Raw genomic sequence first — 13356 nt, forward strand, 5'->3', positions numbered from 1 at the left:
TACTCCGACTTGGCTAAATGGGCCACCACACCCATTTGTCTCAAACCCTAAGGAGGCACTACGTGTGTTATCTGCCTGGCTTCTGTAAGCATCTGAATTTGCTAACTCTCGACTTTCTTATCTTTTTTCCATTCCTCTATTTATTCCTTTTAAAAGAAACCAGCCTCTAAATGAATTCTACAAGCTAGGTACAATGCATCTGAACCAATCACACGGAACTAGAACTACCGTGTGTAGGACTGCAGTAGGCACTGATGATGCAATAGCGAATAAAGACACAGGCCAGCTACGAATGAGCTCAAGGTCATCATGGGAGAAATAAATTAGCAAAGAGATAGGCTTACTGCCAGGTAGAAGCTGCTCCAGTGTAGAGATGCTTGAGTGCTGGAGACATGGGCAAGAACTAGTTCTCACTGGATTTGTGGGGGCTGAGGCCTCTCATCTTCTTTGGAGGCTGTTGCATGGTCATTCTGGATCTACTTATTTGTTTTTAACTGATTGGATGATAACCAGGCTTGAATGAAGGAAGTGTCATGCCATTTGAGAGGGGTGTGTAGTTCCCCATGTGCTTTGGCCAATGGAATGTAAGCAGATACGTACAGGCAGAAGTTGGCAAAGAAGGAAGTACTGGGGCAGGGTTAAGCTGAGTCATAACCATCCTGTATTTCTGGTTTCCTAAAAATGAATGTTTGTTATTGTAAGCCACTGAAATTCGAGGGTCATTTGTTATGCAGCAAAGCTAATTAATGCAGTAGCACAGTGTACTGACAACCACTGTTTTGTTAAGGAAGAAAAATGTTGACAATTTTCTGTTCAAATAACATCTGCACATCAGCGACCCACTTAGCAAAACTAAGAGGTATAGTTGACAATATAAATTGAAAAAGGTGATACAATGGGAGAGCCAATACTGAGCTCTTTTTTTTTCCTCTGAAAATATGCCCACCTCCACTGATTTTGCCCTTCAGTAAATGGTAGCTCTGTCCTGCTTGTGGTTCAGGCCATAAACACTATCTCATTCTTGATTTTTCTTTCTCTCACACCTCACACCCAAATCAACAAGTGAATTCTGTTGACTCGACTGTTGAAATATATCATACATCTGGCCCCTTCTCACCAACTTCACTGCCAGGACTCTGACACCAGCCACCATGATATTTGCCTGAATCACCGAATCATCACTGGCCTCCCAACTTCCTGCTTCCACTCTTCCCCAACAGTCTACCTTTTAACAAGCATCCAGATTCATGGTAATACAACTAAACTTATAAGATGACCCTCTTTTCTTCAACACCTTCCATTGACTCTCATCTCACTCAGAGTAAAAGCCGAAGACTTCTCCACAGCCCACCTAGTCTCATATTCTCTCCCATGTTCACCTGAATCCAGCCACTGATATCCTTGCTGTTTCTCCATCACGCCATACTTATGCCCACTTTGAAAGTTTTCATTTGCTACTTGTTATATCTGGACTGCTCTGCAAGGGAAACGTGTTGGCTTGCTTTCATTTCCTTCATTTCTTGGCTCAAATAGCTCCTTATCAATGATATCTTTCCTGAAATTCTTGTGCAAAAGAGCAGCCCTTTCCCCACTATCTCCCCTCCTGCCTTCTTTTCCCTTGTTTGTCTCTCTCCATAGTACTTCTCACAATCTGATAAACTATACAGTTAGTTCTTCCCTGATTCCTTCTACTGGAGATAAGCCTCATGAGAATACAAATTTTATTTTGCTTATCCTCACCATCTACCAAGTGCCAGGCACATTACAGGTACTCAAAATATATTTAATGGACAAATATTGGAATCAGGCAAATCTACATTTGAATTCTAGCTCTATTGGCTGTGTGACCTTGGACAAACCACATTACCTCTCTGAACTTCTATTTAATCATCTGCTAAATGTGATTAACAATCACCTCCTTTCAAGGCTTTTGCAAGGTATGGAGGTAATGTCTTTTCAGTGCTCACATTGATATGTGGTAGCTGTTATTAGAGACACTGCTTATTTCCCATCTCTCTGACATCCTTGTTCATCCTGCTCTACCAGCCCACGTTGGTCTGCCCGCACCAAGCTCGCTTCCACCTGGCCCTTGCACCCGCTGCTCCGTCATCCCCGGATCTCTGTATCATCGGTTTCTTCTCAGCACTCAAACTCCCACTCTGATGAGATGTCCTTACAGATGACATCCCAGCCACGCTGCCTCAAGTTTCCACCAGTCACACTCCATCACGTCATCGGTCTCTTTCCTCCATAGACTTATCGCCTTGTTAGTCATTCGCTTGCTTGCCCTTTGCATAGCTACCCTAACTAGAAGACAAACTCCAGGAGGAGCAAGCTCATCTGTCATGTTCGCCAACACTTCTGCAATACCTGGCACACAATACCCGCTAAGCAAAGATAAGAGGTACTGATGACAATATAAATAGAGAAAAGGGATAAAATGGGAGGGCCAATACCGAGCTCCTCAAGCAAATATCTCTTGAATAAACAAAAAACTTAATGGAGAAAATGTACCCAGCAAATAATGTATATGCATAATAATCTGTTTTATGACTATCATAGTGAAATCCTAGTACCATATGGGGTGAGAATCAGGTGATGTTGTGGGAAGAGGGAACAGCAGAATGGCAACAAAATGTTGAAGGACTCTGCTTCCAAGGGATTTGGAAAGCATTTTATTTAAAAAAAAAAAAAAAAAAAAAAAAGATAAAGTAAGAGTGTAAAGTATTTACTAAAATAGAAAATCATCAGTCGCACCCAGATGACACCAAAGACCTAAGAAAGTGAGGAACCTTTGGCCAGAATCACCACTCTAGTTTTTGCAAATAGCAGACTGCACTGCAAAGAGGAAGCAAAGAAACCTTGCTTAATTCATGTTAGAGCAGACACATTTAAATACAGAGGGTTGGGAAATAATTATGACTAGATAACTCAGGCCCAGGTCATCTTCATTTCAGTCCTAAATGGAGACAGTTTTGCCCTTTGGGCATAGAGACTGAAAGGCCTCCTCCCCTTTGGAATTAAAAACATCGCTCTAAAAAAGGTCAAGATTCAGTTTTCGGAGATTTGCCAGTGCAACTGGGAACCAGACAACAACAAAAAATTAAAATACTACTTTCACTTCTGGAACCACTTGACACATCTGTAAGTGTCTAAATGTAGCCTGTATCATGGACTAACCCACTGATGAGATCGTAAAAGTTTTGTGAGCGGATACAGCCAAACTCCATCTCCCAGGATTCAAGGAAATCCTTTTGTTTTCTAAAGTCATCTCAAAGATGTTATTTATCATCCGTTGGGAGAATGAATATTGAAGCATCAGTGTTTTGCTTTCGGTCAGCTGTACAAGTCTACAAAGAGGATGCTAATCAAACTGGCGAGTATCTTGTCTTCACACTTCTTCAAATTAAGACAGATATTGAGGTGAATTTCCCATCCAGAACAAGCGATGAAAATTCATTTCTTTCTACTCCTTTAGTGTTTCCTATAATTCATGCTGATCACAGCGTATAGGCAGCAAGAAATGCCTGTAAAAAGGGCTTTTAAACTCTTAGTTGTTTGCAGAATATTAGTAACACTATAAAAAGTTTATGTTAATTAATGCTGCATTTTAATAGATTTCCTGGAAGTTTGTAACTGTGTACTATAAAGGCTTTCAAGATAATGTATTATACAGTGGTTATCATAAACTCCAAAGCAGTTCAAATATTCCTTTTATGTCTCAATAACTTTCCCCCAAAAGTTACAGTATTTAAAAGATTCAAATGCAGAATAAAAAGAAAAAAAATTTTTCCACCAGGGGATATTTTAAATTTTTATAGCTCTCATCATGATCAATCTAATTTCTCGGCAACACTGTACTTATGCTTGCTTGTAAGCAAAAAGCCATCTGTACATCCTATCGGTTATATTGGGATAGACTGTCCTCTGTAAAGTACAGGGCAGGTTTTACAGAGGGTAGCCAGTTCAGATAACTCACAACTTTCATATGCCTCTGGACCAAGCCTCTTTATAGATGAACATCCTTTATCATTGTTTATTTCTCTAAGTTAGGCAAAAAGAAGCATTTGTAGTTCAAAGAAGCCCGTTTTTCATATTCAGCAGACAGATTAAAGGGAGAGTTTGATTGTGAGAGTTTCAAGAGAGATAGCATCCAAATTCAACTTCAACATTTGGTTTTAGGATGTTAAACTTAAACCCCAAAATGCAAGATCTCTGGGGATGTTTTTGGCAAAATAAACGCTTGGTTTCTCTTCTGTCCTAAAGGTTTTCAACATCCCATTCCAATATGAATCACCATTCCACAGGAAGGTAAACAATATTTTCTTGTAACTTTAAAGAAGGAAAACAACAAGTATCACCAAAAATAGAATTTTTTAAAAATGCAAATGACTTAAATTGTGACTACAAGTGAAAAACTTAAAGACCAGAAAGCTGAAATTACACAAATTAGGTTCAATTTCAGTCTTTTGATATGGCCAGTAAATCACAAACACAGCCACCCGTAAATCCAGCTGTACTCTCTAAAAAATACACGATAGTAATACACTCACAAATATCTCACCTTTCTCCTGCCAAATTATACATACAGTATTATGGGTGCTTTGCGGCTCTCAACTAAGGTCTTGGAAGCTATGTATCTCTTACTTTCTCCGTTCCCTAAGTCCCAGTTATAAAACATTTGTCATTTGGGTTCTATATCCGACAGCATCTGCATTATATTACGTTTAATCTCAACTCCAAGAAAAAAAAAATACGTTTCCTGAACTTCTGAGCACCTATTATGATTTTTCCTTCAGAATTCTAAGCCCTCACGGTGACCTTAATTGAAGACTTTACTAGAATCCCAAAATGAACAAACTATATATGTTTATGTATGTGTGTGCACATTCACTTTGCTAGTTAACAGAGACCAAACGTGAATAATTCAAGGTTGCAAATATCTAGGAGAGTTAACAGCTGCCAAAACTCAAGTAACTTACCTGAGAATTACAATCATCAGTGGTAAGGTAACCAACCATCCCAATTCACCCAGGACCAAAGGATTTCTGAGATGTGAGCTTTTAAGTGCTGCTGCCAATACAGTCTTGGTCAAACTGGTATGGTCGGTCACTCTGAAAGCTGCGCAATGAAATGAGCAACAGAGATGTTTTAAAAGGAGAAAAACTCCAAGTTGCCTTAGCGTCTATAGTCCTACAAGGAAAAAAATATATATGCTTTGCTATTATTAATCCTGTATTGTGATCATCCTGAAATGCTTCTTTGCACCACAAACTTTCTCAGGCCATTCAGTTCTCTCTCCTTCCCTTTCTTTCTCTCTGCCTCCTCTCTTTCTCTTTCTGCATTTCTTTCAAAGTCCAATTTTACAAATACCATTTTGAATCCATACCTCAGAGACTTCACTTCCATGTTTGCCAACAAGAATCTTCTCTCCTCGTCCCCAAGGGCCACCCCCATTCCCCAATAATGTAAATACAATTAGTTGATTGAAAGCACATTTCATGTTTTGTTTCTCTCCTAAGTGTCTTGGTTACGAGGTCCACACTGTGTGAGGCATTCATGCCTGGTCCTCAAGGAAGAGCCAAGAGATGGAAGGGAAATACAGCCTGAGGAAAAAGTCTATAAAGATTTCTCGCTTTCCTAATCCCTTCTCTCTAATGTTTCTTTGTAAATTTGTCAGATGGGAATGAAATTGCCTCATAACTCTCCAGACGTGAAGAGCATCTCTGAAGAAAATTACGTACTTGTCAAAGCAAGGGGGAATTTATGTTGGTGTTCCTGAGATGTGATTTTATTCCGTCTATTTCCTTTGTGCACATCAGAGCAACTAGAGAGACAAAAAACAACGAGTTTATGGATATTTTTTTCACTCTGGTGCATTTTTTGCTTCTGTTTTTCCCTTTTGTTTTCTTATTCCCCCCTCCTTTCATCTATGTTTATTGCCAGTGACAGTAAACTTCCATACAACAATGCTGTGATGAGAGTAGCAATGATTTCTACCAGGATACGGCAGTTCAAACAAGCACAAAGATGATTTCCCCGTGGACAATTCCAGAAGGTGTGGGTTACATTTTTGAGTCCTACCCGATACTGGCCAGGGACGATTTGGGTACAAAAGTCTTGTTAATGTTCCTTCCAGGCAGTGGCATGCTTCCTGAAATTAAATTCTTTTCCCCAGGTTGCCTTTATGGCTTGCACTTCCTGCATTTTGTTTTCTGAATTTAGAAGCTGCAGAATCTTGTTTGCTTGGTAGGTTCACTGTAAATGATACAGGAAAACTAGCAGAAAATTTGGAGACAGCCATGCCTGGGTTCAAATCCCAGCTCTCTGCCCACCTGGCTGGGCAGGATGGGCAACTTTTCTAAGCTTCACTTTTGACCACTTCATGTCACTATTTTAAGGATGAGATGAGAGAGCTTCCAAACTGAAAAGCTATATAGCTCTGCAGTTAGGAGCCGGGATTCTTGAATCACCAAGGAGTTTCAAGGTCACCTGGCTGTCCCCTCTCCTCTACTTCCAAGCCACGTGACATTGGCAAATTAATCAACCTCTCTGTTGCCTCAATTTCCTAATCTGTAAAGTGGGGACGGTAATAACACTGCTTGGTAGAGTTCTTATGAGGATCCCATGAGTCAATGAGGCACGTGGGAATCTGCTTAGCATTTTATGGCTGTTTGCTGTTTCATTATAACATATGCCAAGCATCTGGCACCAAGAATCCATTCAATAAATATTTTCCTTGTCCTCCTTTCCATAAGCTCTTTCCTTGAAAGCCTGTTATACTCCCTGTGTTTCTGCGACATCCTACACAAGGCCCATCTCGCCACAGGTGTTCCAAAATGAAGAATTAATTAATGTCCAGATGCCTTGTTATTGATGATATTCTATATATTTGGTTCATTTCCCTCGTGCTTTGCAGTACTTTTTAAATATTGAAGAAAATGAGGAAAACGTTTTTCTTTTAATGTTTAAGCTCATCAAAAAATGATTCATTGAAATTTTTAAATAAAATGAATTAGGGAAAGGAGAGGACAACACACACACACACACACACACACACACACACACACAGCCTGCTCTTAAACAAGCCAACCTTCTACAAGGCAACCAAAAGTGCTATTTTGAATTTTTCTGGAAGATGATTCTCACTAAATGAAAAAATAAGACAAATGTTGATGGGTGGGTCTAGATGGATGGTAAGATTTTTCCAGAGGGGTTCATGAGGAAGCATTAATTGGGAATCAGGACAACTGTACTAACTTCATCGATGTAAGTCATGGCTAAGGAACCCCAGAGCTGAGATGACGAGCTGTGAGAACTTCCCCAGAATGACCCATTCCATGGGAGAGCAGTAATGTGCCTTCTCCTCCACCTCCAAAGAAGCTCTGTCTGTGGCACATCTGAAATTCAACTGGAACGCAGAGGTTAAAAACAACCCAAGAGAAAGTTCTCACTGCATCCCAGACCTTACCCCCTGGAGAATCTCACAGATCAGTTATCATCATTGCACATGCTTTAATTAAGCTGACATGAATAAACTTCAGAAATTTCAGGATGCAGTAAGCATGGTTAAGTGCCATAGGGAATAGTCCTAGGCCTTCTAAATGCCAACATAATAGGAAAGTGGGTCTCCCAAAGATTGGGATGCAAAAGCAATGTTGTTTTCCTTTGGTGAGATAATGTTCAACCATTAATTATAAGGTTCAGGGAAGACCTGCCTTCCCCCCAAGACTATTTCCTCAGTCGTCCTGATCAGAACATACATTGTTTATTACTCCCTCTTTTACCAGCCCCCAAATATCATTACAATGTCTGTGCCATGATATATGTATGGTTGTTACCCTTTTAATGGATAAAAAAAGATTTAAGTACTTCATTCTGTTGCATTTTGACAGCTGTTAGCCATCATTTTTCCATTCACCTGCATTTAGCAATCCCATAAAGGAAGGCAATCTCGGAAGGAACATGAGCCGGGCACTGCAAGGTGATAATTCTGTATCACTCTGGCCTATAAATACCTGCCAAGCTTTGTGCTGAGTCAGCAGTCTGTGACGGAGCGGCAGCGGTGCCCTTTTATCTATGTGAGTGTCTCACAGCAATTGGACCACCAGCCCCTGCAGTGAAAATCCATAGTATTGATCAGGCCATTTCTCCACTGTAATTCTTTTGTAGGAAATCCCTGATGACAAATTTTATCTGCACCACTTTTTGATCGCTGGTTTGATGTAAAGGATCTCTAAGGGCAGAGTTAAGCGCTGGGCCGTTCCACGTTATCAAGCAGCCGTTTTATTTACTGAAACTACAATTGTGGTCACGTGCACACACAAAAAAAGGAAGAGAGACAGAGGGTACCAGGAGAAAAAAAAATAGAACCAAATAATATTTCAAAGGGAACAGAAGGCAAAAGGGGGATAAGAAAATATTGCATCAGCTATTTTACTGGTTATCAAAGGCTGGCCCACATTTGTAATCGCATAAAGAAGGAAAATGGTGTTTGGAAAATAATGCTGAGATGACGTAGGGTTGTCTATTGAAATTTAGTTGGGTCTATTTTTCTCCCCACGCTGCCCCTAGACTTCTCATCTCCCAGACTTGCTAAACTTCCTTAGTCTATGGCCCCAATATGTTAGGAGAATCTCTTTATCTGATGGTGTTTATCAGAGATTAGGATCAGGTGCGAATCTGAAGTCCAGGTGAACTTCTGTAGAATATCCAAACCCTCAACAAAAGAAGGGAAAGGTTACATAAAAACCTGTATCCTTACAAAAGTGCTGGTCTTGCTGTTTCTGGGCACAAATGCAAAACGAAAAGAAAAGAAAATGTCCCTCCATGGAATCCATAGACTGATTCTTCCCCAGCTAAAGACCCAGGACAAGTTCTTTGAACCCCCAGGTGCTCAGAGTGCTGAGGAAAAGCTCTTCTCTTGGCTGAGGTGAGCCACACGTTGCTACCTGCTGTAGCTGGGGTTCTCAGCCTCAGCACTGGGAATATTTGGGGCTGGAAAATCCTTTGTTGCAGGAACCGTCTTGTGCACTGTAGGATGTTTAGCAGCGTCCCCAGCATCTACCACTAGATGCCAGTAGCACTCTCATCCCCCAGTTGTGACAACCAAAAATGTCCCCCAGGCATTGCCATGTGTCCCCTAGAGACAGGGGCAAAATCACCCCATGGTGAGAAACAGCACTTGTCAAGGCTAGGGAGTGGAAATGAGGAGAGAGAGAGAGAGGCGTTCACAAAGCGAGAGATGCCTTGAGCCTTCCCATTCGGTTACACACCAACAGGAGTGAAACGAATCATCATTTGCACCATAAACCAAAGAATGGCTAAGCAAATGTCTCCATTTCAAGAGTTGCAAGCTGGATTCTCTTAGCCCAAATTCTGCCTACAAAAAAAGTTTTATTTGGCCAACAACTTTGGGAATTGGATTTCAGCCCTTTTGGTGGGACCTCCAGCCTGCAGCTCTGGGGACACATTGCCACCCCAGTAACTTAAAACTGACTCACACAATTAAGTTACTGCAGCCCTTAAAACCTATGTATGCCTAGTGTTCCATTATTGGAACGCTAAACTTGTGGGAGTTATTTATATCTTACTGCTCAAGGTCATCGCCAAGGTCTGATTTTTCACACACACAAAAATGTGCAACCTCCAGCATAAATGGGTTAAGGCGTGTGTGGCCTACTCCATTCTCATGGTGATATTTCTAGTACAGTGGTTCTCAAGTGGGAGTGAGTCTGCCGCCCAGAAAATGTCTAACAACGTGTGGAGATGATTTTGGTTGACACAACTATGGCAAGGAGGTGGGGGCAGAGGGGATGTGCTACTGGCATCTGGTAGGTGGTGGTCAGGGATGATGTTGAACATCCTACAATGCACAGGACGGCCCCCACTACAAAGAAGTACTCCATAGTGCTGAGGTGGAGAGATGCTGCTTGAGCTGATCCTGATCTGCCTGCTAAGATTTGTGTTTCCATCTGATAGAAGCCAGAAAGAGAATCTTCAGTCCATACACACAGCCACCATGCTAATGGTACCTACCTCTCTCTTTCATCAAGCAGGGACATGGGTGGCTCTTAAAAGCAGCTGCCCTCCTTGGCAGGGCCCCTCAGTGTGAGGTAGGAAAACATCACCATCCTTCATGCCCTGGCCCTAAGAGATGCTACTTCAATGGGAATGTTCTCAGACCTGGTTCCCTATCTGAAAGCAGCAGCAAGAGAATGTAGAAAGCTCCGCCTTCTTCTAACTTCATGTCCACGCACGAGCATTTGTTCAGGGGACTCAATGGCGCTGAGATAGTGTTACATGATTTGATTCCTTCCCCCAGTTTCATCATGGAAAGGCCGCCAGATTTCAGGGAAGTTTATTAAATAGCTTAAAACTGCACTGCAGTGATGATATACAGTGCTGCTTATGGAAGATAACCTCTGCTGGTATTTTTATATGTGATCCCAAGGTCCTCAATGCTGATGTCTACAGAGGTTAAGTGGAAGTCACAGGCCAATGAAGCTGTAAGGTATAGGCAGAGGGGCAGGGTTGGAAGAGGTAGACGGAGAAATAAAGGAAGCTTGGTTACATCTGAGTTTCAGGTAAATGATTTTTAGCATATGTCTCATAATTTCAGAAAAACAATAAATCAATCTTTTAGTATAAGTATATCCCAAATATTGCATGGGATATACTTATGCTAAAAACCATTATCTGACATTCAAATTTATCCAGATGTCATATCTTTTCTATTTGCTAACTCTGGCAACCCTAGTTTAGGGTAAACGGGAGAGAACTTCCATCTTCTGGTTTGCAGATTTGACCAAATGTTACCACTAGGGAAGACACAGCTAGCCCCAGGTTTGCCAGGTCTTCTGATTTTTGTAAGTGAAAAAAAAATCAGATTTTTTACATGAAATCTAGCGATTTTAGAATGTTGGCAACTAGTTTAAAAAAAAAAAAATCTAACAATGCCAAATGGAGTAAAGCAAGCAGGTCTGCAGGCTGCCTTCAGCTCGGGGGCAGGCTCACAGAGCAGCAGTAGAACAGGGAACATTTACTGAGTCTCTATACAAGCCAGACACTGTTCTAAGGGACTCGCTAAGTCCTCTCATCCACTGGGAGGCATAAATGATTATCATCATCTCCATGCAGTACATCAGGAAACTGAGGTCCATAGAGTGGAATCATTTTGACAAAGGTCTCACAGTTAGGAAGTGGCATGGTTGGGGTTTAAAACTAAGCAGTCTTTGCCAGAGTCTGTTTTTGGGCCCATCATACTGAACCTTTTCAGAAGAAAGTTTCCCATAGGGCATAATAATTATAATAAATTATAATAAAGGTGGTTCTGAGTTTCTCCTTCCAGACACCAATTACGTCCTCCCCACGGCCTGAACGGAGTAACAGTACTGTGCATAGCCAGCTTGGAGCCTAAGGCTAAAGGAAAAACTCAGTAATACTGACCCTGCCTTTATTTAAAACGTTGATATTGTCTTCTTCATGGATTTGGAGATTTTAATATTAATTTAATTTTTAATGTTATACTATTATATGCTAATAATGAAGATTTTTTTTGGGTGCCCTCTTAAATTTTTGGTCCAAAGTGAATGATTCACTTATGTCACCTGTCTCTCTTACAGAATAGCATTTCCATGTTTCTGGATAGCTTTTCAGATTTTTGAAGTTTCATGAGGGGAAGTTTTTTCACACTCGAAGGTATCCATTTCCTCTTTATTCAAAACAGTGAATAAACTAGCAATAACCACAATGCTCAGCAGAGGGGAGTTGGTTAAGTAAATTACAATATACCTATATGAAGAAATAGTAAACCATTAAGAGGATACTTACAAAGAGGTTTTAAAATCATACTTAAATAATAAATTGAAAAAAGCAAGAGAATAAAATTATATTTGAAACATGATCTTAAAACTGCTTTAACAAATAGAAGAAAAAAAATGAAAACACTGGAGGAAAATACCATAGAAGGTGGCAGCTTTTTTTTCTCTGAGGGACAGTACAGGTGATTGTTTTTCTTTTTTTTTTTTTTTTTTTTTTGAGACTGAGTCTCGCTCTGTTGCCCAGGCTGGAGTGCAGTGGTGTGGTCTCGGCTCACTGCAACCTCCGCCTCCCAGGTTCAAGTGATTCTCTTCCTCAGCCTCCCGAGTAGCTGGGATTACAGGTGCCCGCCATGCCTGACAAATTGTTGTAATTTTAGTACAGACATGGGTCTCACCATGTTGACCAGGCTGGTCTCGAACTCTTGACCCCTTGCTCCACCCGCCTTAGTCTCCCAAAGTGCTGGGATTACAGGTATGTGCCACTGCACCCAGCCGATTGTTTTTTCTTTCTTCTTTTTTTTTTTTTTTTTTGAGGCGGAGTCTCCCTCTGTCGCCCAGGCTGGAGTGCAGTGGCGCGATCTCGGCTCACTGCAAGCTCCGCCTCCCGGGTTCCCGCCATTCTCCTGCCTCAGCCTCCCGCGTAGCTGGGACTACAGGCGCTGCCACCACGCCCGGCTAATTTTTTTGTATTTTTAGTGGAGACGGGGTTTCATTGTGTTAGCCAGGATGGTCTCGATCTCCTGACCTCGTGATCCGCCCGTCTCGGCCTCCCAAAGTGCTGGGATTACAGGCTTGAGCCACCGCGCCCGGCCTTCTTTCTTCTTAAAGGTAGAGTAATATCCTAAAAAAGCTGAACATGAGTTTTGGAATCAGGCAAGTCTGTGTTTAAAATCTTACTACAGTATCCACTTTGGGCAAGCTGCTTAATTTCTACCTGCTTAAAACTAGCTACCTCAAAGATTTGTTAGGAGTCCTTAAAATTAGGTGACTGGGTGAGTGCCTGTGTTTGTGTGTGTGTGTGTTACGTAGACGGACACAAGCATGCTCATATTTAATAATTCGCACATTTCTGAGTAAAAGTGATGCTCAATAAGTGATGCTCAAACATTATACGTTTCATTAGTTGCCAAATTTTGATGAAAAACCAATATAAGTATTAGAATCAGAAGAAAATAAACCGCAGAAAAGACTTTGAAAGCCCCTAACAAAAAGCAAATCCCCTTGGTAGAGTTAGCTATCACTGGGCATTTCCCAGGATGCATCTTCCATGGGAAATGGACACATTTGAGATGCCTGTGGAGACGGATGAAGAGAAGGATGCAAGGATGGGGGGATTCCAGGACCAGAATGTGCGAATAGCCTTGCCCATATTCCATTCAGAAATCTAATCATGTTTCAACTGAGAATCCTATGTTTTCTTACAATGATCAATATATGAAAAATGTTGACTGAGGTTGGGCTCCCCTAATTGAAATCCACATTGGTTTATGTGATTAAACACACTGTCATTTCTTGTCTATACTGACAATTATGC

At 41.2% G+C, this 13356-nt stretch overlaps 1 long non-coding RNA gene across 16 annotated transcripts in view; it reads right to left on the reverse strand.

The window, feature by feature from the left end:
• The window catches only part of LOC105470662 (uncharacterized), a 411643-nt gene that overhangs the window by 140876 nt on the left and 257411 nt on the right, over positions 1 to 13356 (reverse strand). For 11 of the 16 annotated variants that reach the window (XR_011613241.1, XR_011613249.1, XR_011613245.1 and 8 more), the window contains one exon: positions 4983 to 5121. The exons of the other annotated variants lie outside the window; for them this stretch is intronic. This is a non-coding gene — a long non-coding RNA (uncharacterized lncRNA). The remainder of the gene's footprint in view (positions 1 to 4982; positions 5122 to 13356) is intronic. 16 annotated transcript variants of the gene reach the window in all.

This window comes from Macaca nemestrina, chromosome 15 (assembly GCF_043159975.1).
Source record: "Macaca nemestrina isolate mMacNem1 chromosome 15, mMacNem.hap1, whole genome shotgun sequence".
NCBI classification, from domain to species: domain Eukaryota; kingdom Metazoa; phylum Chordata; class Mammalia; order Primates; family Cercopithecidae; genus Macaca; species Macaca nemestrina.